The 21,685-nt window shown below is 45.0% G+C and overlaps 1 protein-coding gene and 1 non-coding gene across 2 annotated transcripts in view; both read right to left on the bottom strand.

Moving 5' to 3' along the window:
- CCNT1 (cyclin T1) overlaps positions 1–21,685 on the bottom strand; it is a 70,744-nt gene that overhangs the window by 48,120 nt on the left and 939 nt on the right. The gene's annotated exons all lie outside the window — the stretch shown is intronic.
- On the bottom strand, positions 13,466–13,656 carry LOC130359651 (U2 spliceosomal RNA). Its single transcript, XR_008890354.1, has one exon. It is a non-coding gene; the product is annotated as a U2 spliceosomal RNA (small nuclear RNA).

The following is a 21,685-nucleotide window of genomic DNA, read 5'->3' on the forward strand; positions in this document are numbered from 1 at the left end:
CGCACAGTTTATCATTGTGACATCAGAATGCTCATCTTAAAGTCACAAGTGACCACTGAATACCCAAATGTGTATTCCCCATGCCCCATCTTGGCCTCACAGTTCTTCATGACCTCACAATACCCCACATTGACCTCACAATTTATCACTGTGACATCATAGTGCCCACTGTGAAGTCACAATTTCTTACAAATGTGAAATCCCAATTCCCCACACTGACCTGACATTACAATGCTCTATTGTGACCTCACGTTGCCCACTGTGAGCTTACTATACCCCACTCTGTCATCTCTATACCCAAATATAACCCACTGTGACCTCACAATTTTGATGTGACACTGTCCCACTATGCCCGCACAATTTATCAACATGAAATTAATATGCTCACTGAGAAGTCACATTGACCTCACAATGCCCAAATGTGCCATCAAGCAATGCCTCATATTGGCTTTAGTGTCCCCCATGACCTTACAATGCCCCACCATTAATTTCCAAAATGGAACATACTTGTACTGTGCCAATTTTGTCACTATGGATCCCCTTGCTGTCATAGTGGACCAAATGCAATGACCTTCTCAGCTGTCAAGGCCCAAAGAGTTGGAATTTTTATGTCCCTTTTGCAAGGGGGTCCTCAAGACTGGGTGTATTCCCGTGACCCTGATGCTCCAGAATTATGCTCAGTGGATTCTCTATTTTCTGCATTGGTTCTTCTATATGCTGAACCTGACAGAGCAGCACTTGCTGATTCGTAGGGTACTGAAACAGGTTTGTAGGTCCGAAGAGGAGTATTGTATCAAGGTTCATAAATGGTGTGTGGCTTCTAACTGAAATGACCCAGCCCATGTTAGTTACCTGCCCTTCTCCTGACACTCCTGGCAAAGAATTGCCCATTACTCCCAGCTCTCTTTCTCTGCCTGTTCCTCCTTTCTTGCATGTTCCCCCACCTGTGCTTGAGGTGGGACCCATGCAGACTGGTAGCACCTTCACCCCTGAGGAGCACAAGAGAATACAAGGGAACAAAGGGTTGTGCTACTACTGTGGAGAGAACAGCCATTTAATCGGTCCTGCACCAAGCATCCGTGTCAAAGTGGTCATCATGTCCTGAGCTACCAACATTAAGGCTGACACGATCGCTCTGGGACGTATTGTGTCTGGTGAAGATAATGTGGATTTGGTTTCTAAATTTGAGACAGTTGATGGGGATACGGGGAATTCTTGTGATTGAATCTAGCTCTTATACTGCTCCTAGCATATTCTTTTTCGTGTATTTTGACCTCAGCTTGTTATATGTTTATTCCTTGCTCGGTTATTTAGTACCTCCACTGCTCTCCCAATTTGGACCCGGCTTGTTGACTGTTTATTGGCTGTGTTTTGTACCTTGTGCTTTACCTGTTAACTATTTGTGTCCTGTCCTCTGTACAGTTGTGTTTATTGTTTTGGACCATGTTACGCCCCTGTACAAAACTGACAACAGGGACCACTGTCCAGTTGAGGATCCATCGCTTACAGCGGATACTTAAGAAGACAGGCAAAGTGGCTGTGGGTGAATTCTGGGCTGCACATATCCCTGTCCTACATGATAATTTTACATTCCAGAACATTCCAGTAGAGAAAGGAAAAGCCTTGGAATGGCTTAAGGCTCAGAATGATATTGTTATTACCAGAGCAGATAAGGTGGGCTCAGTAGTGGTTGGGTACCTTTCCGATTACGAAATGGAGGTCCATTATCAGTTAGACATTACTAAAACTTATGAACCTATTCTCAGTTATCCTACTAATAAAATTATGTACCTTCCTGAGAAGACAAGTGGAAGTTGTCAATCTCTCTGCTAAGATCACTGAGCACTTGCTGCCTCTGTATCCTACAAAAGTGGTACATGCTGCCCAAGTCAATGTCCCATGCCCCAGGCTGCCCGATCGTGGCCGGATTGGGTCAGCAACGTAGGCACTTTCAAAATATTTGGAATAGTTACTTCGGCCCCTATTGGTTGAGACTCCCACTTACCTAGAAAATACGAGTGATCTGGTCAAGACACACAATGCATTCGACTGAAAGCAGGGTTACCTTATACAGACGTTGATAGTCTGTACACCCGCATCCTTACTGATAAGGGTGTACAGGCTATCAGGGATTTTCTTTCAAATATAGATAAGTCTGAACCCTTCATAAACTTTTTCTGTGACGCCCTTATAACAAGTTTAGATACCGGGAGCAATGCAAAAGAACTGGAATACAACACAGTGCTGGGGTATGAGTATATTGATAAGACACAGATTGTGTCTAAAACATTTTTTTTTCTTTCCCATTACAAGAGGCTTCATATATGACATCCAAAATTTAATTACCAAAAACAAAAGAGAAAGGAGTAATTTTAATAGGCTTAAAACATAGTCACTTTTATTAGTTACATAAAAAATGTTGAAAATGGGGAAAAGGCAAACCAACTGGGGGAGACTAGACAAAAAGGGGCGACACTACCTGCTCATGTGCATAAGAAATACAAATTAATAAAAGTACATGGTGCATTCATTAAAGTGCATACATATTAGGGTCTCAAAAGGACCTCTATAGAGTGTACATATGCTTGAAAGTACAGACATGCATACTGCTCACAAAAAGAAAGATGAAAAAATGCCAGCAACAGAGCAGGAGCGACGCCACCCCTACGATTGTTTCGTCGAACCTTCGCCCAGGATGAATTTTTGGGGTCTTCTGTATCTATGCAGTACATTTTTCGTTAAAAATGACACATTCTCTTTATTCTGTAGGTCCATACGATTAAAATGATACCCTACTTATTTAGGTTTGATTTTGTTGTACTTCTGAAAAAAAATCATAACTACATGCAGGAAAATTTATACGTTTAAAATTGTCATCTTCTGACCCCTATAACTTTTTTATTTTTCGGCATATGGGGCGGTATGAGGGCTCATTTTTTGCGCCGTGATCTGAAGTTATTAGCGGTACCATTTTTGTATTGATCGGACTTGTTGATAGCTTTTTATTAATTTTTTCATGATATAAAAAGTGACCAAAAATACACTATTTTGGACTTTTGAATTTTTTTGCGCGTACGCCATTGACTGTGCAGTTTAAATAATGATATATTTTTATAATTCGGACATTTCCGCACGCGGCGAAACCACATATGTTTATTTTTACTTACAATATTTTTTTTTTAAACTTTTATTGGGGGAGGTGTTAAATGATGTTTATTCACTTTTTTTTCCACTTTTTCTTTTTTTGCAATGTTATAGCTCCCATAGGGACCTATAACACTGCACACACTGATCTTTTACATTGATCACTGGTTTCTCATAGGAAACCAGTGATCAATGATTCTGCCGCTTGACTGCTCATGCCTGGATCTCAGGCACTGAGCAGTCATTCGGCGATCGGACACCAGGAGGCAAGGTAGGAGACCCTCCTCGTGCCCCACAGCTGTTCGGGATGCCGCGATTTCACCGTGGACATCCCAAAGAGCCCCCTGAGCTAACCGGCAGTGATTTACTTTCACTTTAGATGCGGCGTTTAACTTTGAACGCCGCTCCTAAAGGGTTAATAGCGCACGGCACTGCGATCATTGCCGCACGCTATTAGCCACAGACCGGGTTGTGGCCCCGCGTTATAGAAAGGGAAAGGACTCAGGACGTACCGGTACGTCCTTGGTCCTTAAGTGGTTAAAAACACCCTATTTAATGAGCAGATAGAAAAGCAATACATAAGCACTGGTACATGCTTTAGTAAGATTAGGGTGTAAGAGAAGTTGCAGTTAGAAAACCGCTCATAATGTATCACAAAAATCATTGTCTGCATTGGTGTCCGCAACAAGAATCAAGACAATTGGCTCACTTCCACTGCACCAAAAGGAAATTTTGCATGCAGACACTGCTCGTTCTGCAGGTACAACTTAAGCTCTAAATATTTCAATTTAGGAGGCTATCATATTGCAGTAAGAGATTCGATGACCAGTAGGAGCAGAGGCGGCTCTTCTGTTAGGCCATATAGGTTGCCACCTAAGGCCTCACACTGGTGGGGACCTCGCTCTGGCCGCCACCACCGCAAGGCTACCGCAATGTGACGGCCCGCCCATCTGCCAAAACAAATGTGGCCCTCTACACCCCAGTTAACATCACCGCCCCGTGCAAGGCCCCCTTACGGATTACGTTGAAGGGCCTCGTACCTGCTGCCCGGTCTCCCGGTCTCACAGCTCTGAGTAATTCAAGTAGTAGTCGGGGCAGGCAACAGACGTCCGTGCGCACACGCAACAGCGCAGACTCGTCTTGACATCACGGCTTCAGACCCGCTTCTCTGCTCTGAGCAGGAAGGGGCATCGCTAGCGCTGCAACCTGCTGACCAAGCCATGCAAACGGTAAAAAAAAAAGAAAGATTTATGCTTTTTGGGGGTGCTAAGGGGCCTGGGGGGGGGGTGATAGGGGACTGTGAGGTCTAAAGGGGGTAATAGGGGACTGAGGGGTCTGGAGGGCGTGATAGGGGACTGAGGGTTCTAAAGGGGGTAATAGGGGACTGAGGGATCGGGGGGGGTGACAGGGAACTGAGGGGTCTGGGGGGTGTAGGGGGTTGGAGGGGGGGCACAAAAGTTGCAGGGGTGTGAAAATTAAAAATAATTAAAACAGGAGCCCAATCCACTTTTCCTGATACACAAAATAAGGGGAGGTTTGGTTTTTCCATCTCACCTTCTAATAGCCATAATGCTTTCAATTATCCACCTATATTTTGTGCCACCGACTGTACTTTGTAATTATATTACTCATTTTACCACCAAATATACAGCAAATTTAAAAGCATATATATTTGTAGGTAGAAATTGAAAAAAAATAAAATAAAAAAAATAGCAATTTAGCAATTTCTGGGGGCTTCCATTTCTTTGCAGTGCACTTTTTGGAACAGATGACACATTTGCCCAGATTTATTAAACTGTGAGAGAGAAAAAAATGGAGTGATTTTCCCACAGCAACCTATCACAGCTCAGCTTACTAGCTCTGGTAAAAATGAAAGCTGAGCTGTGATTGGTTGCTGTGGGAAAATCAATCAATTTTTTCTCTCTCACAGTTTGATAAATCTGGTCCATTATCTTTATTCTGTAAAATAATTACAACAATACCCATCTTATATAGGTTTTGTTTTATTTTAGTACTATTAAAAAATTATAATTTTTTGTTCAATAATTATTATGCCTAAAATTGTCCTTCTGACCCCTATAACTTTTAAATTTTTCCGTATACAGGGATGTGTGAGGGCTCATTTTTGCCATGGATTTTAGTTTTTATCAATATAATTAGAGATGAGCGAATTTTTGAAAAATTCGATTCGGCTGATTCGCTGAATCTTCCTAAAAAATTTGGTTCGGTCCGAATTTATTCCTGGTGAATCTGTATTAAAAATTGCTATTTCTGGCCTACAGAGAGCCTCAATAGGGGTGTAGAACACTTTGCCTTGCTGAAACACGGGGGTCTCCTACCTTGCCCTGGTCCGGCAGGGGTCGAGGGGACCCCCGCCGGACCAGGGCAAGGTAGGAAACCCCCGCCGGCGCTGATCTCCGCCATCTTTGCCGTCCCGATCACCGCCCAGCAGGGTCGTGATTGATCAGTAGTTCCGACCGATAAATCACGTGATCGTGAGGCGGCACCCATGCCACCTCACTCCTGCTGGGTAAGGGTGAATGGGGCTGTCTCGGACAGCTCCATTCACCCTTTTTTCCGGGTCACCAGAGACCCGATTGACCCGGAAAAGCCGCAAATCGTTGGTCTGAATTGATGACATGGGGGGTCTCGGGACCCCCCTAGGGGTTTGCACGGGGGTCCTGCTGATAGATATCGGCAGTCACCCCGGTCCGGTCCCCGCCCGGTGGGCGGGGACCGGAATTCCCACGGGCGTATCCATACGCCCTCAGTCCTTAAGGACTTTAAGGGGTTAAGCATCGCATCTCAGCTCCACTGAAGTAAATTGTGCCAAGCTGCACACTACACAAAACCTTTTTCAGAAGAGAACAGCTACATTTTAAAATATTGAGGTTTCAAATTTTTTTTTTCCAAAGTACACCAAATGTAGTCAACAAATAAGCATAATGAAGGACATTTATCAATGTTTGCTTATGTATTTCTTTTTTTTTAGTAATTTTTTCCTTACTTTATTTTTGCTTATGTGGGATTTATTTATCAACTGGTTTCAGCCTGTTGATAATTTTCTTTCACGTGAGCAATTTTTCTTTTTTTACTTTGGTAGTAGCTTTTTCTGCTCCATGTTTGAGCTGGAGTAAATTTAGTTAATATTTAACCTTGTTGCGACTTTTCTTTGCGCAGTTGCGACTGTCGCAGTTGATAAATACCCGACTAAAGCAAATCCATTTTGAAAAATTTACTACGTAAGCAAGTTTGAATTTTCTTGCTTTTCTTGTTCTTCATGCAAATCGTCGCACGAAAAAACACGTAGTCGCAGTTGCGACAATTTTGCGACAATTATGGTAAAGAAAACCTGACTAAACCCATTGATAAATGTCCATCAATGTTATTATACCTCACCGTCCTTCATGTTGGAATGTGGGAGGGGAATATGGAACTGCTATAAATCTAACTCAACAAAGGCAACTAAAACTATACCTACTCTTTAACCCCTTATCGACACAGGACTTAAATTTACGTCCTGCATAGGCTCCCGCATCATATCGGCAAATAACGATAGCAGGGACCCGTGGCTAATACCGGACATCACTGATCCAGGCATCTCAGTCGGGCTGATTAGGACCACCAAGGTGAAACCGCGCTGACCCGATCAGCTGTCCGGACTATTCAATGCTCCGTGCCTGAGATCCAGAGAGGAGCAGTGGAGCGCCAATAACAGTGATTGATGCAATGCTATGGCATAGCATTGATCAGTGTCTGCAATCAATGTGCTGCATGTTATAGTCTCCTATGGGGGCTATAACATTGCAAAAAAAAAGTGTAAAAAAAAGTTAATAAATTTAATTTAACCCCTTCCCTAATAAAAGTTTGAATCACCCCCCCCATTTTAAAAAAAATAAAAACTGTAAATAAAAATAAATATCAACATATGTGGTATCACCGTGTGCGTAAATGTCTGAACTATAAAAATACGTTAATTAACCTGCAGGGTCAATGGCATACACGTAAAAAAATTCCAAAGTCCAAAATAGCGTATTTTTGGTCACTTTTTATACCATTAAAAAAATGGATAAGAAGCGATCAAAACAAAAATGGTACCGATAAAATTTCAGATCACGGCGCAAAATATTAGCCCTCAAGCATCCCCATATGCAGATTTTTTTTTTCAAAATCAAACCTATAGAAGTAGGGTATTATTTTAATTGTATGGACCTACAGAATAAAGAGAATGTGTCATTTTTACCAAAAAATGCACTGAGTAGAAACAAAAGCCCCTAAAAGTCACAAAATGGCGTGTTTTTTTTTTTCAATTTTGTCGCACAATGATTCTTTTTTTTGTTTCGCTGTAGATTTTTGGGTAAAATGACTGATGTCATTACAAAGTAGAATTGGTGGTGCAAAAAAAAAATTACCGTATTTATCGGCGTATAACACGCACTTTTTAGGCTAAATTTTTTAGTCTGAAGTCTATGTGCGTGTTATACGCCGATACACCCCCAGGAAAGGAAGGGGGAGAGAGGCCGTCGCTGCCCGCTTCTCTCCCCCTGCCTTTCCTGGGGTCTAGAGCCCTGCTGCCGGCCCTTCTCTCCCCCTGGCTATCGGCGCATTGCCGGCGCCGATAGCCAGGGGGAGAGAAGCGGTGCCCACAGCCAGGAGGAGAGAAGGGGCAGCGGCACCCATTGCCGGCGCCGCTGCCCGTTGCCTCCCCCCATCCCTGGTGGCATAATTACCTGTTGCCGGGGTCGGGTCCGCGCTGCTTCAGGCCTCTGGTGTGCGTCCCCTGCGTCGTTGCTATGCGCTGCACGGCGCGGCTCATGACGTCAAATATCCTTGGTAAAATGAGGGTGCGTGTTATAGGCCGGTGCGTGGTATACCCCGATAAATACGGTAATTGAAAGAGTTATGAAAAAAATGGAAAAACCCTGAGTACTTAAATGGGCACTGTCATGAAAAATAATTTTTGATATGTTGTAGTACTCAAGTACTACAACATATCTCTAATATACTTTTATTTAAAAAAAAATGCTTTTAAAACATTTTAAAAGCAATTTGAAATTCGGCCACTAGGGGGCGCCCTCCTAGTGGCCGAATGCAGTGCGGAGTGACGTCACTGCAAAATTCCGACTGATTCCGGCAGGGCATCAGTCGAAATTTTGCGCAGGCGCAGTAACAGCCAGGGCTCCGCATCGGCTTCCCGCACTCGCCGACGGCCCTGCTGCAAGGTGCGGGCGGCGCGGGGGGTTGGCTGCTACAGCAAGGTGCGGGAAGTGCTGCTCCAAGGTACGGGGGGGATGGGGGGAGCTGCTGCAAGGTACGAGCGGGATGGGGGGCGCTGCTGCAAGGTACGGGGGAGGATGGGAGGCGCTGCTGCAAGGTACGGGCATGCTGGGAGTTGTCAGGGCATGCTGGGAGTTGTAGTGGTGAAACAGCTGGAGGCACCCTGTTGGGAGAACTAAGGGCGGAAGTCCCCCCCAGCAGGCATCAGTGACGTGGTGCCTGCTGGGGAAGTCTGCCTGGTAGTGAGCACACTACCAGGCAGACTAAATGCCATTTTAAAAATAGTAAAAATAAATAAATAAAGGCAGGGAGGGTGTTAGGGATAGAAGTGCAATAGGCAGGGACAGAAAGAAAAAAAATCATGATGGTGGGAGCTACCCTTTAAGGGGTTAAGTCTTGTTAGAATAGCTTCCTTTCTGCTAGCCACTATTGCCCTATAAAGAAATTAAAGCACAATTTAGGCAAAAGTAGAATTGTCTGTTCACAGTATGGCTGAACCTCAATGCACTGTTTTATATTATAGCATCCTATTTCCTTGCCCTTAGTGCGAGGCCTCATGCATGCGCCTAAGGGCTCACATCACGTTTTATGCAATACGGGACTGCATACGGCTGGGGGGAGCTAAAACCAGGTGCTCCCGTATACCTGCCGTATGCGGTCTGTATGTAATGTATTTCAATGAGCCGATCGGAGTGAAACGCTGACTCTGGTCAGCTCTGTGGTTTTCCCACCGGACCTAAAACCGTGGTCTACATAACTTCCAAACAGCTGGAAATATTTTCATAATACTCGGTCACATGTGGAAATATTTCGATAATACTCGGTCACATGTTACTTACATGTTCACAAAAATATAGGATAGTTAATTTAACTATATCCTACCCTCATTTGCGAGGGACAGGGTTTTTGTTTAAAGTCCAATGCAAATCTATGGGAAATGTATGTTCCAGCATAACTTCCGTACGGGTGGAGATATTTCGCTAATACTTGGTCACATGTTACTTATAGGTCAAATAAAAATATATAATAGTTAAATTAACCCTTAACCTACCCTCATATGTGAAGGATGTTTTTTTTGTTTCAAGTCCAATGCAATCATATAGGACGACTTCTGCCTTACTCCACAAGCTCCGCTCTGCATCTCCTGGTGAATGCATCATTCCAGCTGGCAAGCCACACCCTCCACCCATTCCATGCCCCTTTTTGCAAAGACATGCCCACCCTTTAAGCCACACCCCTTTTATTTTCAACTTACAATATCTTTACCACAACACAGCCCCACTTGGGGATGGGATATGAGGAAAAAATATGAGGTAGGAATATGAGGATGGGATTTGGAGTCAGGATATGGGGTCAGAATTTAAGGATGGGATATGAGGACAAAAGCTTCCTTTCCTCCTTTGTTGTTTTTCTTCCCCTAACGAATTAGGTAGGAAAAACCGGGCAGTGCCGGGTACTCTGCTAGTATCTTGTAAAAAATGTAATTTAAAGTGATCAAAAAATCCCATAAAAACAAAGATGATACTGATAAATAAATGAGCCCTCACGCATCCCGGTATACCAAAAATAAAAAATGTTATAGAGGTCAGAATAAGGCAATTTTAAGCATTCTCATTTTGTTAAAAAGTTTAATTTTATTTTAAAAGTAGTAAAACAAAACCTATAGAAATTGGGTATCATTTCAATCATATCAACCCACAGAATAAAGCAAACATGCCAGTTTTACCGTAAAGTGCACTGCATAAAAACATCCCTCCCCCCCCCCCCCCCCACAAAAAAAAGTGGTTTCCAAGTTCCCCCAAAAAAATTATTTTTTTGTTTTGCCATACGTTTTATGGTAAAATTAAATATGTCATTACGAAGCCCAACTGAGCCCTCTGAAGCAACATCCCGTCAGGACGGGAACGGAGGGAAAAAAAACAGAAGGGAACCCAACAGAGGCTCCCAGGTACGGGGCACAGGAAGGTCACTCTAGAAGACTGTGGTGTCAGTGTCGCACAACCGACACTGTCAAGGGAAGTATAAACACACCCTTCCAGGGAGACTGCGCCAAGGGAGGAGGAGAGCAGTGGCAGAACCCAAACAACAGACGGTGGCTAGACTGGCTGTCGCTGAGCCATACATAAGTGTGTAAACTCCTCCAATAGAGGAGAGTGCCAAGGCTGCAGGAGCAGCAGTAGATATATAAAAAAAAAAAACAGGAGGAGAGAGGTGGCTCCATCTTGGCAGAAGATAGTGCTCAGCAAAATAGTCCCCCTAGTGGAGGGGAAAAACAAGGGGTGGTCGAGAGAAAACCCAGGCATCGACCATGCCAGCACCCTGATCCCCGTACCCACTGTGGAAGGGGGATTGACAAGTGCTTCAGGTACTGTCGAAGCAGGGAAATGCCACCCTACAGCAACGGGACAAAGTACTGGGTGGACGTAGCCCCCCAAGAACCCTACGACAAAATATAGAGATATGGAGGGATTGGAATCCTGGACACAGGTGCTGGGCAAAGAAACAAAGACATGGCTAAGAATGCGAGTAAGAAGCACACAGCAACCAACATCGTTGAGAGGAATGGGTGCCAACTGAGCCATCCTAGACATGTCTAAGGCAACAGAGCAGATGCCTGAGCCACTCTGCACAGGAAACCAGGAAAATACCTGGAGGCAGAGGGGGGAGGGGGCTGAACAGACTGTGTCGTCCCAACAGCCCCCCCTGCCAGAACAGAGGTGCTCAACTGTCGCAGGTCTTTAGAACAAGATCACAGGAAGGCCAGAGGCACACCACACCGAACAGGAGGGAGGGTGGGCTCTACATGTGCAGAAGACCTTAGCATACATAGGGACACAGACATGGTTACCTCACGATAGTAGTGTGGTACCAAACTTCAGACACAAAGGAAACCGCAGATATCCAAAAGTCCGGCAGAATGGAAAGCAGACTCATGCCCCTTGCAGACCAACGTGGCACTCTTAGAAAAGGGGAACAGAGAGTGCAGCATGGAACCTGCATGAGACGCCCACACCCCATCTCCTAATGGTGCTACACACCAGGACTGCTGTCGCAGATGCAAGAGATGAGGGATGCATGTGGGGCAGGAAACATGCAGACACAGAAGAGGTTCCATGAACCCATAGAGGCACACCTTGTGGAACTTCACATGGAAGGAATCACTGGACTGCAGTCATGGGAGCGGCAGGAATAGGGGAGGTGACCTGGTGGATTAGAAAGCCATGCAGACACAGTCTGGCTATCTGGCATAGGGACCATGGCCACACAGAGTCCCGCATTCAGAACCACACACTAAGGGTACCCTCAGACAAGCGGATTTACAGCGTATATTTTGCTGCGGATCCACCGCTGAAGGAGCTCTGTATGCTGCCTTTACATATGCCTGCTCGGAGCGATAATATGCAGTTACGTGCAGACACACTGAAGCGATGTGGGAGTCGCCACACATGCGCAGTGTACTCGAACACATCGCGGCCACTCCCCCTGCTCTATGAGCAAGGCCGAGAGCTGCCGCGAAGTGCGAGTATACTGCGCATGCGCACAGCGACTCGCACATCGCAGTGTGTCTGCTTGTAGCGGCGTATTGCCGCTCCGAGCAGGTGCATGTAAAGGCAGCATACAGAGGTCCTTCAGAGGCGGATTCGCATCGAAATACGCGGTGTAAATCACCTTGTCTGAGCGTACTCTAAAAGTGGGCTACCAGCCTGAAGCCATGAGAGAGGCAGGCATGTGGAGAGTGACCTGGTAAAGTAGAGAACCCCACGAACCAGCATGTGGCGCATTGCAAAGGGCCCATGGAGCAACATGGGGAGACCCACTCGGAACTACGCCTAGGCAGTGGGTTACCTGAACTTCCGTCACGCTGTGGGAAGTGTATGGTAGTTGACCCAACGTAGCAGTAAACTGACTGGCTGACTGGTGGAGGATTCCTGAGCACACAGGAACACTGCTTTGACCACTCCAACAGACAGTGGGGCACAGGAGTGCAGCCAATCTTATGGGGGACCCGATGGTGAAGGAGACCATGAAGACCAATGAATTGCTGACTAGCAGCAGTCCCTTGTGCCTGCAGGAACCCTCTGACAGAGTCCTCACACCAACAGTGAGGTATGGGAAGCCACAGCTATGCACGCGGCAGCCCAGAGATGGGAGACCGACAGCGGCGGTAACTGTGCAGACAATGGTCTGGCGTAATGAGTGCCCCTTGAGGCGTTGGTGATAAGGGGACATAGTCAGATAGGCAATAACTGTGCCGCTTTGACGCATGTGAAAGGGCAGTGAAGCCTAGAAGCTATGAATAGAATCACCGTCACCCCGGGAGATTGGAGGAGGCTTAGGAGCCGTGGATTGTATCCCCTTCGCCCTGCATAGGGTCCACAAGGCACGCCAGGTCATTCCACTAGAGACCGCACACTAGTAGTGAGGTACCGGAAATTCAGCCGCATATACATCAGCCCTTGGAGAAGTGACAGGCGGCAGAGAAAACCATGCAGACCCCTGTCTGGCTTACTGGTATGGGTCCATGTAGACAACAGGGCACTCCAGTGATCACCTCGCACTAGTAGTGGGATACCGAAATCCAGCCGTGGATTCGGCAGTTGTGAGATCAGTGAGAGGTGAAACTACTGTCAGGCTTAATCCATGGCCACGCAGGGACACTTCCACAGAGACCTCGCACTGGACGTGGGGATCCGGGACAGCAGCCGCAGATGTGGCAGCCTGTGGAGGAGGGGAATAATGTATATACATGTCAAGAACACCTGCGGCCATGGCAAATATGGTGTGACAACTGGTGGTAGAGGAGAAACAGTCCTGACTGTAATCCCAGTATCTTCCAAGGGATCATGAAATCCCTGGCACGACCCGCCACAGCGAGTCACATATGTCTCCGACAGAGTGAGAACCCTGGCGAAAGCAGGTATGCCAGAGGCGTAACTCAACTGACTCAATGCAATGTGTCACATCAGGTCCCGTACAGGGTGATGGACAATAAAGGGGCCCCCCGTATACAATACCAGAAAAAAAAAAAGAGCCCAGCAGATATTTTTGGTGCACTGTACCTGAAGATACTGCCATATCGGGTCAATGCATGGGCCGGCGGAAGCAAGTGTCGAACTTGGCCCCCGTTCTCAAAAATCCATTTAATATATGGACCCCAGATAGGGGACGTATCAGATATTAAACTGATAAGAACAGATACTACACTTGATCTTAGCCAGAAGGCCGAGAAGCGATAGATAGTACAGGCTAAGGCTGTAATTTTTTGTCCCCAGAGGTGCATGGAAAATAAGGCACAATTTAATTATAGGCCATAAGAGGGTGCCAAACACCACTAAATGGTCTGAGAGACCAGCAGCGGATTCCCTTTTTTTTTTTTTTTAAATATACACACACTAAGGAAGCATGGGGAACAAAGCGCTTTGTGCTGAATCTGTCCTTATGATCCCCGAAGGTAGAACGGGCTAGGATGCTAACACCATGTCCCTCATGCAGGGACACTAGGAAAACTCATGCTGCAGCCTTGGAGCGGCGAAGTTACGGAGCAGCGCACTTGGAAGCGCCTGCCAAGGTGTCGCACAGCTCCAAGACCAGGGGACAAGAGTGGGTCGGACCGAGGCAAACGGAGCCGCTCACAGAACAGAGCGCCTCCGACCCCCGCAATAAAGGAGGGGCGGAGCAAGATGCTGGTGGAGGGGCAGAGCTAGACGCCGCTGGAGGCGCCCATCATAAGATCTGCGGGTAAGCCAGCTACAGGAATGATCCGTGGGGCGCGCAAACCTGGAGAGGAGGCACTTCCTGGCCTCCTGGTCCGCGTGCTCTTAGGGGGAGAAGGGCGGAGCCACGTGCTGCCATAGCCCCCTGAAAAATGGAGGGTAGGCACAGCCTGGTCTCTTGGGGGTGCTGGCTCTGGGGAAGAAGGGCGGCCATGTGCCGCCAAAGCCCTTGACTCCTGCTGGCTGAGCCCCCAGTGCACTGCCGACCCCCGCAGTGGGGGTAAACATAGCTGGCAGAAAGGAGGAACAGCGAGGCTGTTCAAAGGTGAGCCAGATAAGAACGCCTGTGGAGGGAGCCGCTGCAAAAGGCCGGCGGCTGTCCTCCACAGAACATAGTATGCAGACACACAGCCCTCCCATGAAACTCTGAGTGAGCCCTGCATTAAAGGACAGAGTCCCTTTTTAAAGAGAGAGGGAAGGGGGGTACATATTCACCTGCGGACGCCATCTTATATACTCACCTCAAGCATCTTCAACCAACTTATAGCCACGCTGCATCATACCAGGCTAAGATAGCGGAGCAAGCAGGGGCAGTGGGGGACCCGGACCCAGGGTACAACCTCCAGGCGCTGGCCATTTGCGAGAATCGGTTAATAGTACATACTCTATGTCTGTGCCCCTTCATGGCATATGGGGGAATTGGTAGTGCCATGCTCCTGAACCCCCACCTGAAAAAAGGGAAACAAAAAGGAGAAAAAAAACAAACTAAAACAGCCCTTACTAGAAAATGATTTAAAAAAAAAAAAAAAGGACCAGGTCTGGGGAGCTTTCAGACCCGTGTCTTGCCTCCTGCTGACACTAGCTAAAACTGATTACCTCACTCCCAGTGGGCTGGTGTCAGGCCCAGGCCTGAGTATTAAATCATATATGTGTATTACAATTGCATCTATGTATAAACTAAGACCTGGGGGGTGAGGGGTCATTCAGATGGTGTATCCTTTGTTTTTGTGTATTGCAGTCAATTGGGGCCTATCTGCTGTTTTTCTCTTTTTGAGGTCATGAGTTTCTTTGAAGTGGCAGGATGTAAGGGGTCTCTGGTCCCATATAGGAGATAACAGATGCCCCCCCCCCCCCCCCTGGTGGGACCAGAGGGGAGGGGGGAATGGAGTCCCTCCAAAAAGGAGATATATAATATGTAACAATGCTAGAGTCGGTTGTTAACCCCTTAACCCCTTAAGGACACATGACGTACTGGAACGTCATGTGTCCACTCCCGATCTATAACGCGGGGCCACGGCGTGGCCCCGCGTCATAGCGGGTCGGGCCCGGCCTCTAACAACGGCCGGGACCCGTGGCTAATAGCGCGCGGCATTGATCGCTGTGCCGCGCGCTATTAACCCTTTAGACGCGGCGTTCAAAGTTGAACGCCGCGTCTAAAGTGAAACCGAAAGCATGCCGGCTAGCTCAGTGGGCTGTTCGGGATAGCCGCGGTGAAATCGCGGCATCCCGAACAGCTGACAGGACAGCGGGAGGGCCCCTACCTGCCTCCTCGCTGTCCGATCGCCGAATGACAGCTCAGTGCCTGAGATCCAGGCATGAGCAGTCATGCGGCAGAATCATCGATCACTGGTTTCTTATGAGAAACCAGTGATCAATGTAAAAGATCAGTGTGTGCAGTGTTATAGGTCCCTATGGGACCTATAACACTGCAAAAAAAAAGTGCAAAAAAAAAGTGAATAAACATCATTTAACCCCTTCCCTATTAAAAGTTTGAATCACCCCCCTTTTCCCATAAAAGAAAAAACACAGTGTAAATAAAAATAAAAATAAACATAAATGGTATCGCCGCGTGCGGAAATGTCCGAATTATAAAAATATATCGTTAATTAAACCGCACGGTCAATGGCGTGCGCGCAAAAAAATTCCAAAGTCCAAAATAGTGCATTTTTGGTCAGTTTTTATATCATGAAAAAATGAATAAAAAGCGATCAATAAGTCCTATCAATGCAAAAATGGTACCGTTAAAAACTTCAGATCACGGCGCAAAAAATGAGCCCTCATACCGCCCCATACACGGAAAAATAAAAAAGTTATAGGGGTCAGAAGATGACAATTTTAAACGTATTAATTTTCCTGCATGTAGTTATGATTTTTTCCAGAAGTCCGACAAAATCAAACCTATATAAGTAGGGTATCATTTTAATCGTATGGACCTACAGAATACATATCAGGTGTCATTTTTACCGAAAAATGTACTACGTAGAAACGGAAGCCCCCAAAAGTTACAAAACAGCGTTTTTTTTTAAATTTTGTCGCACAATGATTTTTTTTCCCGCTTCACCATAGATTTTTGGGCAAAATGACTGACGTCATTACAAAGTAGAATTGGTGGCGCAAAAAATAAGCCATTATATGGATTTTTAGGTGTAAATTTGAAAGAGTTATGATTTTTTAAAGGCAAGGAGCAAAAAACGAAAATGCAAAAACGGAAAAACCTCCGGTCCTTAAGGGGTTAAGGACTCAGCCCATTTTGGCCTTAAGGACTCAGACAATTTAATTTTTACGTTTTCATTTTTTCCTCCTCGCCTTCTAAAAATCATAACTCTTTTATATTTTCATCCACAGACTAGTATGAGGGCTTGTTTTTTGCGCGACCAGTTGTCCTTTGTAATGACATCACTCATTATATCATAAAATGTATGGCGCAACCAAAAAACACTATTTTTGTGGGGAAATTAAAACGAAAAACGCAATTTTGCTAATTTTGGAAGGTTTTGTTTTCACGCCGTACAATTTATGGTAAAAATGACATGTGTTCTTTATTCTGAGGGTCAATACGATTAAAATGATACCCATTATTATATACTTTTATATTATTGTTGCGCTTAAAAAAAATCACAAACTTTTTAACCAAATTAGTACGTTTATAATCCCTTTATTTTGATGACCTCTAACTTTTTATTTTTCCGTATAAGTGGCGGTATGGGGGCTCATTTTTTGCGCCATGATCTGTACTTTTTTTTGATACCACATTTGCATATAAAAAACTTTTAATATATTTTTTAGAATATTTTTTTAATAAAATGTATTAAAAAAGTAGGAATTTTGGACTTTTTTTATTTTTTTTCGTTCACGCCGTTCACCGTACGGGATCATTAACATTTTATTTTAATAGTTCGGACATTTACGCACGCGGCGATACCAAATATGTCTATAAAAATGTTTTTTACGCTTTTTGGCAGTAAAATAGGAAAAAACGGACGTTTTACTTTTTTATTGGGGGAGGGGATTTTTCACTTTTTTTTTACTTTTACTTTTACATTTTTTTACACTTGAATAGTCCCCATAGGGGACTATTCATAGCAATACCATGATTGCTAATACTGATCTGTTCTATGTATAGGACATAGAACAGATCAGTATTATCGGTCATCTTCTGCTCTGGTCTGCTCGATCACAGACCAGAGCAGGAGACGCCGGGAGCCGCACGGAGGAAGGAGAGGGGACCTCCGTGCGGCGTTATGAATGATCGGATCCCCGCAGCAGCGCTGCGGGCGATCTGATCGTTCATTTAAATCCCAAACTGCCGCAGATGCCGGGATCTGTATTGATCCCGGCACCTGAGGGGTTAATGGCGGACGCCCGCGAGATCGCGGGCGTCGGCCATTGCCGGCGGGTCCCTGGCTGCGATCAGCAGCCGGGATCAGCCGCGCATGACACGGGCATCGCTCCGATGCCCGCGGTTATGCTTAGGACGTAAATGTACGTCCTGGTGCGTTAAGTACCACCTCACCAGGACGTACATTTACGTCCTGCGTCCTTAAGGGGTTAAAGGAGTACTCCGGTGCACACTTTTTTCATGTTATCCCGTCCGGGCTGCAAAATAAAAGAAAACGCATCAGTATAGGTGTCCCACCAATGAAGAGCGACCGAGAAATGGGCATTGTCCTTGAGGAGTAAGGTTGGGGGTCCTCTTACAGCAGTGGTCTGAACAGTATTAGCAATCAACTGACTGCTATGAATAGTCCCCTAAGGGGACATAAAAAGTGTAAAAAAAAAAAAAAAAATGTAAAAAAATGTAAATTAAAAAAAGTTAAAACATTTGAAAAATCCCCTCCCCCAATAAAAAAGTAAAACGTCCGTTTTTCCCATTTTACCCCTAAATAGCGTAAAAAAAATTATTAATACACATATTTGGTATTGCCGCGTGCGTAAAAGTCTGAACTATTAAAATATATTGTTAATTATCCCGTACGGTGAACGGCGTGAACATAAAAAAAAATTTAAATACCGTAAGTCAAAAATTGCTGCTTTTTTGTCACATTTTATTCCCAAAAAAATGTATAAAAATGTATAAAAAGTAAAACCTAAGAAAAAGTGGTACTGATAAAAACTACAGATCATGGCGCAAAAAATTAGCACTCATATCGCCCCATATACGGAAAAATTAGAAAGTTATAGGTGGTCAAAATAGGGCAATTTCAAACATACTAATTTTGTTAAAATGGTTTGAGATTTTTTTTAAGCGATACAATTATAGAAAAGCATATAACATGGGTATCATTTTAATCGGATTGACCCACAGAATAAAGAAAACATGTCATTTTTACCGGAAAGTGTACAGCATGAAAACAGAACCTTCCAAAATTTGCTAAATTGCGGTTTTCTTTTCAATTTTCCCACATAAATAATATTTGTTTGGTTGCGCCACACATTTTATGGTAAAGTGAGTGATGTCATTACAAAGTACAATTGGTGACGCAAAAAACAAGCCCTCATATGGGTCTGTGGATGGAAATATAAGAGTTATGATTTTTAGAAGGCGGGGAGGAAAAAACGAAAATGCAAAAATAAAATTGGTCTGGTTCTTAAGGTCAAAATGGGCCTGGTCCTTAAAGGGTAGCTCACACCATCACTTTTTTTCTTTTTTCTGTCCCTGCCTATTACCCATCTATCCCTAACCCCCTCCCTGCCTTTAATTTTTTTTTTTACAAATTAAAAATGACCTTTTGTCTGCCTGGTAGTGTGCTCACTACCAGGCAGACTTCCCCAGCAGGCACCACGTCACTGATGCCTGCTGGGGCCGACACTTCCGCCCGTAGTTCACCTATACAGGGTGCCTCCAGCTGTTTCCCCACTGCAACTTCCAGCTTGCCCTGACATCTATTGGCATGGGCATGCTGGGAGTTGTAGTGGGGAAACAACTGGAGGCACCCTGTATAGGTGAACACCGGATCTGTCATGGCCACACATACCGCTCCCCGCCGCGCAGCCCGTGACCCTCCCCCGCCCCGTTGCGCCGCTCAACTCACTCCCCTTCCCCCTTAGTTCACCCATTCAAAGTACCCCCTCCCCGCCGCGCAGCCCGCAACCCATTTTTAAACGTATAAATTTTCCTGCATGTAGTTATGATTATTTTCCAGAAGTACCACAAAATTAACCCCTTAACCCCGTAAGGACCAGGGGGTTTTCCGTTTTTGCACTTTCGTTTTTTCCTCTTTACCTTTAAAAAATCATAACCCTTTCAATTTTGCACCTAAAAATCCATATGATGGCTTATTTTTTGCCCCACCAATTCTACTTTGCAGTGACATCAGTCATTGTACCCCAAAATGTACGGCGAAACGGAAAAAAAAATCATTGTGAGACAAAATTGAAAACAAAACGCCATTTTGTAACTTTTGGGGGCTTCTGTTTCTACGCGGTAAATTTTTCAGTAAAACTGACACATTCTCTTTATTCTGTAGGTCCATACGGTTAAAATGATACCTTACTTATATAGGTTTGATTTTGTCATACTTCTAAAAAAAATCATAACTACATGCAGGAAAATGTATATGTTTAAAATTGTCCTTTTCTGACCCCTATAACTTTTTTATTTTACCACGTATGGGCCAGTATGAGGGCTAATTTTTTTGCGCCGTGATCTGAAGTTTTTAGCGGTACCCTTTTTGTATTGATCGGACTTGTTGATCACTTTTTATTCATTTTTTCATGATATAAAAAGTGACCAAAAATTTTTTTGCGCGTACACCAATGACCGTGCGGTTTAATTAACGATATATTTTTATAATGATGACATTTCCGCACGCGGCGATACCACATGTTTATTTTTATTTACACCGTTTTTTTTCTAAATGGGAAAAGGGCGTGATTCAAACTTTCATTAGGGAAGGTGTTAAATGATCTTTATTCACTTTTTTTTTTTGCAGTGTTATAGCTCCCATAGGGACCTATAACACTGAACACACTGATCTTTTACATTGATCACTGGTTTCTCATAGGAAACCAGTGATCAATGATTCTGCTGCTTGGCTGCTCATGCCTGGATCTCAGGCACTGAGCAGTCATTCGGCGATCGGACAGCGAGGAGGCAAGGTAGGAGACCCTTCTCGTGTCTAACAGCTGTTTGGGATGCCGCTATTTTGCCGCGGCGATCCCGAACAGCTCCCTGAGCTAACCGGCATTGTTTCACTTTCACTTTAGACGCAGCGTTCAACTTTGAACGCCGCGTCTAAAGGGTTAATAGCGCGACACCGCGATCACTGCAGCGCGCTATAGAAAGGGAAAGGACTCAGGACGTACCGGTACGTCCTTGGTCCTTAAGGGGTTAAGGACTGAGCCCTTTTTCGCAATTTTGACCACTGTCACTTTAAGCATTAATAACTCTAAAACGCTTTTACCGATTATTCTGATTCTGAGATTGTTTTTTCGTGACATATTCTACTTTATTTCAGTGGTAAATTTCCGTCGTTACTTGCATCCTTTCTTGGTGAAAAATCACAAAATTTCATGAAAATTTTGCACTTTGAAGCTCTCTGCTTGTAAGGAAAATGGATTTCCAAATAAATTTTATATTGATTCGCAAATACAATATGTCTACTATATGTTGGAATCATAAAATAGACATATTTTTACTTATTGAAAAAATTACAGGGCTTCAAAGTATAGCAGCAATTTTCAAAATGGTAATGAAAATTGCAAAATCTGAAGTGACAGATGTTACAGAACTACAACTCCCAGCATGCCTGGGCAGTCTTGGCATGCTCAGAGTTGTAGTTTGGCAACATCTGGAGGGCTACCATTTTGGCACCACTGTAATAGTGGTCTCCAAACTGTGACCCTCCAGATGTTGCAAAACTAAAACTCCCAGCATGCCCAGACAGCCTTTGGCTGCCTGGGCATGCTGGGAGTTGCAGTTTGCCAACCACTAGAAGGGCAGCAGTAAATATCGCTTTACAGCCACCTTTCTTCCCCCCCACCGTCGCCTCCCTACCTGCGCTGCTGATCTCTGCTGTCTCCACCGATGATCGGCGGTCCCCACGGCATCTTCTCCCTCCATTCTGCCCGTCATGCACCCTGCCGTGCGCTGCCATTGGTCAGAATTAATTTCTGACTAATGGCAGGGGATAGGAGGAGATCGCACCACTGCGACCTCGCTCCTATCCCTCAGGATGATCGGGGCTGTCACTGACAGTTCCGGTCATCCCTATTTTCCGGGCAATCGGGTCACCAGAGACCCGATCAGCCCAGAATAGCAGAAAATCGCA

Source organism: Hyla sarda, chromosome 2 (assembly GCF_029499605.1).
Source record: "Hyla sarda isolate aHylSar1 chromosome 2, aHylSar1.hap1, whole genome shotgun sequence".
In the NCBI taxonomy this organism is placed as follows: Eukaryota; Metazoa; Chordata; class Amphibia; order Anura; family Hylidae; genus Hyla; species Hyla sarda.